Source organism: Hibiscus syriacus, unplaced genomic scaffold (assembly GCF_006381635.1).
Source record: "Hibiscus syriacus cultivar Baekdansim isolate YM2019G1 unplaced genomic scaffold, ASM638163v2 tig00006731_pilon, whole genome shotgun sequence".
Taxonomy (NCBI): domain Eukaryota; kingdom Viridiplantae; phylum Streptophyta; class Magnoliopsida; order Malvales; family Malvaceae; genus Hibiscus; species Hibiscus syriacus.
In genome coordinates, this window is record NW_024062108.1 from 557,035 (window position 1) to 567,439 (window position 10,405).

Here is a 10,405-nt window from a genome sequence, read left to right on the forward strand (position 1 = left end):
CGAAATATTCTCATAATTTTCCATCCAAGTACCTTTAACATTTAACCTTTGATGATATAAAATATAAGTTACAAATCCAAGGATGTTTTCTTTATCACTAATCATAAACTTGTAATTTAATTCTAACAATTCTTCAATCTCTTATAAAAATCATCTGAACCATAATCAATTATGGAACCATTTTACCGTATTCAGATCGAGTGTAGAAACTAATTAACTACACAAATGAGACCAATATTATCTTAATCATGCATTTACCAATATTCACATGTTCCATAAAGCATAAAGAGGTAGTAAAGTATTACCTCGATTTCCGTGCAATACTGATCGACCATAAAAATTCCATTCGAACGCCTTTGATCTTCAATTCAACTTCCAATAATTCCTCATATACATATCAACATAAATTATATAAAAAACGGAGCCTAATTACGATAAACGGATCGAATCGGGTGATAAATCAGTGAAAAACAGCTTACCGGGTTCGAATTTGGCGAAACGGACTTCGGATTCGGATTCAGGACGTCGAAAGCATAAAATATGACTTTTTGAAAATTTTGAATTTTCGATCAAAATAAAAGTCAACGGGTTTGACTGGCAATTTCGAGGCCTTCGGATCCGAATTTTGGAAAACGGATTGTGGAATCGGATATGGAACGTCGAAAAATGTTAGGATAGGTATACTCGATCAAAGTCAAAGGTCGTTTAATGCCCGGTCAAAGCCAGTCAAAGTTTTGGTTAACTGTGGTCAACGCCGGTCAACGAGTTGGGTCAACGGGTCGGGTCGGGTCGGGTCAATGGGTCAGATCGGGTCAATGGGTCGGGTCGGGTTGTAACCGGTCAAACCGATCAAATGTGCTCTAAAACCGGTCATTTGGACCATCCCTACGCGTAGTGGCGACGCGTGGGGGCGCGTGGTGCCCCTTCTGGCTGCCTAAAAATCATGGAAAATTTCTTAAAAATTATTTTGAGCGATTTCGAGATACTTACAAAGCTTGGTTCACTATTTTGAACGGCGGAGAGCTCGATTTCAACAAATCGGAAACTTTGACCGCTTCTCCTCCTCACGCCCCGCCATCAATGGAGACCAAGGATGACACCGGCAGACTCAGAATGATGCAAAGAACATGATGGTGCGAGAGGTGTCGTAAACGGATCATCGGATCGTCGTGAATCGACGAAAAACCAATTGAAATTGAGTTATTACCGACGATACTTCCGACTGAAATTAACGACGAACGACGACGATTCACGATGAAAGGTTTGAGGGGGTTTTGTTCCTCGCTCGACAACGAACACGATGGTGGTTTCGGCTCTTCGATCGGAGGTCGGACGGCGAGTAGATCGGAGTTGAAAGTTGTTGACCGGGAGAGGAATTATGAGTGTATTTTTGCAGAAATACACGGGGAAATGGGGTTTTTATATTAACTCCTAAAGAAAAATGGTAAAATCATGAGTTTAGCCACTGAATTTCCTGCACTTCTTAAAATGGTATGCCAACTTTGAAATTTTATAATTTAATCCACCATTTCTTTCAAAATACCAATTAAATCCAATACTTTATAATTTCTTAAAATTTATCCCCTAAATTGGGGTGTTACAATAGGACCTCGTTCCTTGAATATGATCAAATTACATAAGTTTCATGTTTTTTGATAACTATTAAGTGCCTCTGAAAAATACTTGGATCCTCTAGTGTGTTCCCCATGTACTACATGATTGTTTTATATGTTTTGAAATGTGTTTTACCAAAATTTATTGAGTTACTTGCTTATGAAACATGGCTACATGATATGTGTTCTCTGATTACGATTTTCACCGAAAAATATGATTTGTTTCTAATTTATGGAATCATAGAATTTAATGGTTTATGAACTTTGGTTTTATGTTTTCATTGATTACTACTTGAACTGTTTTATTGGGACATTATATGGGTAGGCTGAAGGTTCAACTCTGATCAAGCTGGTAAATCCTTACGGACCTAAGGTGACCCTTGGGTAGGCTCTCAAACCCCAATGCACTCCCTTAGGTTAATCATGGGACTATATATGGTGTACTGGTGCAGGGGCAGTTATAGAATTTATTTCATTATCACGTTTACTAGATTTTACTGGATCATAATCCAGATAATATGGTTTGTGGTTAAAACTGATTTCTATTGAATTTTTATATGGGTAGGATTCTGTAGTATGGAGGTTCATCCCTCATCTAGTTGGTAAATCCTTACGAATCTAAGGTGACCCTTTGGTAGGCTCCGAAGCCTCGTGATCTTTCTTGGGTAGGCCCTACAGCCCCGAGATCACTCTTGGGTAGGCCCTATGGCTCCGAGTAACTTTCTTGGGTAAGCTCTCGGGCCCCAAGGTATTCCCTTAGGGTGACTCCCTTTGCTATGTGCTTAGGGTAAGCCCTTATGGATGCAGTTATGGAGAACTGCATAAATGTGTTAGGTTGGAGGGTTCCACTATGGTTTTGAAAACATGTTTTAAACAGTTACTATTTTAAAAAGATTTATATCTTTTCTATGGTTTTGGTTGGAACACACTAGACACACTATTCTGATCTCTTGAACCTGGTTCTCTGAATGCTTCCTCTGAAATCAAATCTTCATGCCTTTTACTCGAAGTGGAACCGTAACTCATTCTTAAAACATGTATAAGTTTAAGTCAACAAGGAAATTTTATTGCTTATTTGCATGTCCTGTAGCATCAATTGGAAGTTTTGTATTACTGGGCTTCCCAAAGCTCACTCTTTGACTCACCTTTTCAAGTTAAAAGAATCAAACTAGTGCAGCTATCGACTTAAGTAAAAGAGTTCCTCTGGCGTTGCTTGCAGAGTACGGTGCATGTTATTAGGGGTCATGTAGGTTATATTTGTTTTATATATGAGTCTGAAATATGTTTTATTTCTGAATATTAGAAAAATTTACTTTTGTATTTATAAATTGTTTTATGATTTTTAGTGTTTTAACAAAAAATTTAAATTTTCCTGGGATTTTTATGGTGGGTCGCTCTGGTGGCCCTAATATGACACCTCGGATCGGATTGGGTCACCCGTATCGGTCTGTGGCTGTTACATGGGTCTTCTGCGGTGAGAACATGAGCAGTCGAATTTGTGCCACGAGGTACAAATCTGAAAACTGCTCTTTCAAAATCTCTCAATCTACTCATCGCTTCATTGATGATATTGTTATCATGGATCTATCTTCAACCATACTTTGCAATTTCTTGATGACCATATGTGAGTCTCCTTCGATGATTACTCGAAAGTTTAATTCATTTGACAATTGCATTGCTTTCACATAGGCATAAGCTTCAACCGTAATGGATGCTAGAACTAAAAACCTAATTGATATAAAATAAAATTGATGCCAAATCATTAATAATAAATATTAGATCATATAGAGTTCTGCTTATTGTTTCATAATTATGTTTTTTCTTATATGTTATGAATTGTTACAAAAGGGAACAATTCTTTATAAAATGTTTCTTTTGAGTTGGACCTTTAACATCTACACTCTAATCTTTCCTTTTTTTCCCCTCTTGGATATAATTACAATGAGATTGTTTAGAGTTCATTTCTTCTTTTGATAGTTGTAAGTAACTTTGAGTTTGTTAAATTCTACATGAAGTGATAATGAAATCATAAGAACAAACAATTATTTAGAAAAAACCTCGATTTTAAGTGCTTTAAGTCTTGAAACAATATGAAACTATTCATGATATATCATATTACATTTCTTTAACCCTTATAGTTTATAGACATTAAAAATGTTAAACGTTGTCTTTTCAATCTTATTGTTTTGGGAAAAAAGTTCCTCAGTTTTGTTACAAAAACTAATTGCCCTAAATAATTTTTTCAAATTATGTGACTTTAAATGCTTCTAAGATTATACTTCACGATTTTTAGAGTTAAACAAATTGAACAAATTTTATCTTTCAAAATTTCATCTACCATTAAGGATGTTAGCCCCATTCGACGTTTAGATTGTTATTTCCTTAATGCAAGGTCTATGTTCATATAAGTAAACCTTTTGTAAGTGCATTTTTCATTTATTTAAATTTATCTTTTTTCTAAACACGAGTATAAAATGTATATTATCAAATATTGTGGTAGAAAAAATAAAGAAATTAATTGAATATTAAATAAGTCATAACTAAAAAGTTAATCTCATATTAATATTCACAAGTAAACAAATAAAATAAAAAATAATGACTAATGCACATCTCAAAATACCACAATACATTGATATAAAGTCTTTACACAATAGTATTAACAATAAACAACAATCGTGTAATAATGAAACATTTATAATAAACTATGTTGAACAAAAGATAAGCCTTTGGACTAATGTAAGACTCGCATGAAGTCTCTTATAATTGTCAAACATTTATTACCATATGTGTTGTTATAAATTCTGTCAAATATTAAATTTCCTTTTGGTCAATTAATAAAAATGTGAATAAAAAAACACATAATCATCTTAATATTTTAAATAAAATAATCTAGACAAAATAGACCACTTTGGTGATGTTTTATTTCAACTAAATTATCAAAAAATACAAATAGTCAAAATATGAATAATTTATTTTAATATGTATATATTATAATAATCAACGATCAAAACTAAAATTTGGATCAAACTGAATTTATATATACATATTTCATATATTACATTAACAATATAAATAAAATCATAAAAATATTGTCAAATGTCATCACCGTTTTTGCCCGAGTGGGAAAAAACTAGTATGAATGTGGATTTTTCTTTGAAAATATTTGTGAAATTTTGGGAGTCTCCTTCAGTCATTTTAAGGTGTTGTTGGAACACCAAAAATCGGGTAATTTTTAATAAAATATTTTATTTGTCAAAAATACAAAATTTTGGTTTGTGAAAACTAAAAGTCAGGTTCGAGAGTCGGTTACGTGTGGGGAAGGATTAGCACCCCCACAGCATCCAAAAATTGGTATCTAATCAAATACCCTATATTTAAAAGTTGGAAATTTTGAATTCAAGGTTTTATTTAATTTAAAATTTATTATGTATGCAAGTTTTGAAAAGGATGTCGATTTCCTAAGAAATTACCAGCGGCCACCCCCTAAACATAATGCGGAGGATACACTATTAACTCCTTGGTAAATGAACATTGCCTTGATTTGAAGACATGATGCATCAAACAATCAATTGGTTAAGCCTAACCTAAAGTGTCAAATTATGAAAATTAAAAAAACTTAGGGGACTGAACCTAAAAGTGGAATCTCTAATGTTAATAAGAATTTATTTTAACCAATTGTTGAATCGAATAATCAATTTGCACCACCGGACATCTTAAAGTGAAAGACAAATCGAGTTATTCCCTAAATTAAAGGACTAAGGTGAAATTAAACCTAAAGTGCAGGCTCTAATTAACCTAATTAATTATGTTAAATGAATATCTAATTAAAAAGTTCAAGGACTAAAGTGTAAAAAGTCTAAGGGTTAGGGCTTTAATTATTAATCCTAATTAATTATCCTTTTTATTGAATCGAATAATCGATGAAAACCCTCGGGCATAAAGGCGATGGCTTAACCTAATTAATTATGTTAAATACATATCTAATTAAAAAGTTCAAGGACTAAAGTGTAAAAAGTCTAAGGTTAAGGCTCTAATTATTAACCCTAATTAATTCTCCTTTTTATTGAATCAAATAATCGATGAAAACCCTTGGGCATAAAGGTGAGGGCCAAATCGAATATTCCCAAAAAGTTCATGGACTAGATCTTGTCAAAATCTAAATTTAAGGATTAAATTTAAAAAAGTTAAATGTAAAGATTAGAATCTAAAGCCAAGAGAATCAACATACAAGTATACATGGAGAAATTGTTATACTCTATCTAGAGTCGACATGAAATAATGAAAGGCATACGATATATATATCTTTACATACATATTTATAAAATAAACGTAATAATGTAAAGTAAAACTAACTTGTAAAATATATTTATTCTTCCTGCACTAGTGCGTAAGACATGTAAGCACTCCATACCATGTAATAAATATATATGCACCTACACATTGCTTACAAACTGATATTTAATATGAAAAATAATATATATGTATATATAGAAATTATATGATATCAAAATATATGTAATAATAAGGAAAATAGAATACATGTCAAGAAAGAAAGCTAAAGAACTAAAACATAAGAAACAATTCAATGAAAAGAAGCATGAATCAAGCAATTTTGAATGAAAACTAAATTAGCAAATAATCAAGTCAATTGAATTCCATGGCCAAATTTAAGGGAATAAAATAAACAAATAAATATAAAAAAGTAAATACATTCAAATTATGGTTAAATATTTATCAAAACAGGAAACAAACAAAATAGGAATAACAAAACAAATAAAAACAAATAAAGTCAGACAAACGAAAAAGTTGAATTAAAATAAGGAAACTAGAATAATGAAAAGGTTAACTAATGAGTTAAATTATAACAATAATTTGAAAGGGAAAATTACACAATTACTGCAAAAAATCAGACTTAAAATTAAAAAAAATAAAAACACATAAAATAAACACAAGTGACCTAAATGAATTAAAACAAAACTAACATATATCATTAGAAATAATTAAATGATCCAAAATGCAAAACGCGGTTAGACCTAAGGTACCAAAAGCAACATTTTCTCTTTTATTTTCAACATAACACATTCAGGAATAAAAAGGGGTAAATAGCACAACTGGGGGCTACACGTTCGAATTAATCTGAAAAATGACAAAATCTAGTGACCAAACTGTGAAAATAAGGAAAAATAGGGGTTCTGAAAGAGAATAAACCAAAAGTTAACGCAAAAACATAGAAATGGAAAATAAAGCAACAAGGACTTCAATTCTGAAATAATACGAATTAAATTGAAATTGGCGACCAAAATGTAAAACGATGAAACTTGGGATGTTTATGGGCGTGATTTGACCACCAGAGACCAAAACACACGGGTATGGTCCAAAATGGCGTCGTTTTTCTTTGGGTATAAATATCCTTTATCACATTTTTTATTTTATGCCTATTCACTCCCCCTCTTCAAAGTTCTCTCTATTGTTTTTAAACTTCTCCAGAAACCGGCGAGAGTCTAGTCACATGCAGCCGCGCCGGACTCAACTGATCACCGTCACCGATGGTCGTTGGGTACTAAAAGAACAAAAAGGTCCACCTCGATGCCAGAAGAGTGGATCCAACCTCGGTTTAACGATAATCGGTGCTCAAATCCCCGGAAACAGCCAAGAACGCTTCGACTTTCGAAGCTTCAATCTCCTCCGTCCATTGTCAGGTCAAGCTTCTTTTAAAGTATGTTGTTCCCCTCATTGGTACACTCCTTCCCACATTTTAGATTAGCTACCGGAGGTCCCTAACGCCGGTGAAAGGTCCAACTAAAAGGTAAGCCTCTTTCTTTGTTTTTTACTTCGTTTTTAAATGTTTATCTCTGTTTGGCTGCTGGATTTGTTAGAAAAAAATTGTGTTTGATTTTTTTTTTCTAAAAAATGGGAAATAGTTTTTTTGTTGTTTTTTTTGAATCAAAACAGGGAACCCCCAATTACATTGTTTGATTTGGGTTTTATAACAACCTGATTACAATAATAAAAAATAAAAAATTACATATATGATTTAGGCACTGTTGGGACAGTTTGTAGAGAATTGGTGATGGCAGCAATAATAACTAGGGCATTGAATGCCCCGAATCTTCAAGGATTGCTTTGCCCTTTTTTCTTTTTTATGATTTTTGGTAATAATAATAATATTATAATAATAAATATTTTTGGGATAAAAATGGTGATTACAGTTGCCCCTATTTTCTCATTATTGTGGAAAAGCAATGGAACAAAGATAATAAGAACCATTTTTATCCGGCTTAAAATGTTGAAGTTCTTGAGCTGCAAATTCTTCTTATTATGAACTCTTCACTCTCATGGGATGAACGTTTCTTTGGAACTCTGGTCCATCTCCTTCTATGATGGAATCGAGCAAAGGTGACACTGATCCAACTCCTTATGTGATGGATAAGCCAAGGTTTGAACAAGTTCTTCTCATTATGAACTTCTTCTCTGGAAATGCTGATTCATCTCCTTCTGTGATGGATGAACAAAGGTTGAACAAGCTCTTCTTGTTATGAACTTCTTCTCCCTCATCGGAAATGTTCTTCTCATTATGAACTCTCTAATATAAATGTTGATTTGCCTTCTTCTATGATGGAATCGAACCAAGGTTAAAAAGTTTTTCTCATTATGAACTTCTTCTCCCTCATCAGATGAGTTCTTCTCATTACAAACCCTTCCATTGGAAATGTTGATCCATCCCCTTATGTGATATAATCGAGTGAAATGTTGAACAAGTTATTCTAATTAGGAACTTCTTTAGTGGAAGTGTTGATCAACATCCTTCTGTGATGGATTTGAACAAAGTGATGATGCTGATCTAACTCCTTATACGATGAATGAGCCAAATTCGATGTTGTTCCAACTCCTTATGTGATGGAATTGAGCTAAGGTTGAACAAATTCTTCTCATTATGAACTTCTTCTCCCTCATCGGATGAGTTCTTCTCATTGCAAAGCCTTTTATTTGAAATGTTGATCCACCTCCTTCTATGATGGAATCGAATGAAATGTTGAACATGTTATTCTCATTAGGAACTTATTTATTGGAAAATTTTATCCACTCCCTTATGTGATGGATTCAAACAAAGTGATGATGTTGATTCAGCTCCTTATGCGATGTATGAGCCAAGGTCGGTGTTGTTCCACCTCTTTATATGATAGAATCAAGCAAATGTTGAGTAAGTTCTTCTCACATTTTTACAAGAAATCCTGAAATGAAACCTTTGTTGACTCTTTGAATTCTTATCAAATATTTAAAACTTGATGAAAAATGAATGTGTATGCTCCTATTTTACTAATGCCTAAATATGCATGCATGATGTCATTTTAGTGTTGCAGTTATATTGTTTAGTGAGTTTCCACTCCTCATCTTCGCTGAGTTTTTTCTTTGTTGGGTTCATCCTGGAAATGACATTGCTCAATCACATTGAAGTGATCTAGCCACTTTCTGGTAAATGGTTGACTTCTCTACACGAAAAGTCAAGTTCAAGAAAGATATCACTGAAAAGGTTTCTAGGGAGATAATCCTAAAAAGGACTCAAATGACATTCTAAAAAAATAGTCCTCAGAATGACTCAAACGAATTTCTAGAAAAATGATCCTAATAAGGAAAAAATAGCTTCTCAAAATAGATTTTACAGACATCCTCATGAGAGGTAAACCAAAATTTATCATGTTTATGAGACGATGAAATGTATGATGCAAAGATACAAATTCATGTAATATGTATGAATGCATGTTTTCTTGTTTTGTTGGGAATTGTTGCAAGAGCAGTCTTTATTGCTAGAGTAGTCTTCATTGTTTTCTAGGTTTGGTTATCTTCCTTATCTGTCACATCTGAGTGCATTTTTACGAATCTTGACTTGTGAATGGGTGCATCTTGCTTCAGTAAATTTTGGCCCTTGATAAATTTGGCTTCTCCTGCCTTACTTATGTAGAAATCCAATAGAGCTTTCATATTTGCCAAAATGTTTTGAAAAGAGAATCCATCATTTTAAGCTTTGGAGATCGTGTACTCCCTGCTACCTTTTGGAAAAAAATCAATAGTCACTGTCTAGAACTAACAATCATAGAAACTGACAGAACATTCATGTTCCCTAACAAGTCCTACGATACATCCATGCCAAGGATTGTAGTTAGAACCTTAGAAACAACTGGAAGTAAAGGTGTTTGCTGAATTACTAATATCAAATTCATCTCTTCAAGCTTTCATTGATTTTTTCAAAGGTCTATCGCCCATTTAGCGAAAAGAGAACTTCTCGGTTATCTACTTTTAATCTTGGTGCAGACATAACATAACCTTCCAAATGGGTTAAATTAGAATTTATAGAAACCCCTTATGACCTCAACATTAGCTCAGCATCATAACTACTGGTATGGGAATCATTCATCATTTCTGGTGGCTTTTAAGTTTATGCATAACAAATCACCAGAATAATGCAACTATATGCTACGATTCCCTAAGGATTAATCATGGAGAAACCTTTAAAAATAAAACTTGGCTTCTTCAAAAATTTATTTACAATTATCATTAAGAAACCCCTGAAAATTTGGCTTAGCTTCTTTCAAAATCCATTTGTAAACATCAAGAAACCCTAAAAATCAAGCTTTGCTTTTTTCAAAATTCATTTGAAGACATCAAAAAACACATGAATATCATGTTGATCTTCTTTGAAAATCCATTTGTAAACATCAAGAAACTCCTGCAAATCAGGCTTAGCTTCTTTAAAAATTCATTTGAAAACATCAAGAAACCATGAAATCAAGCTT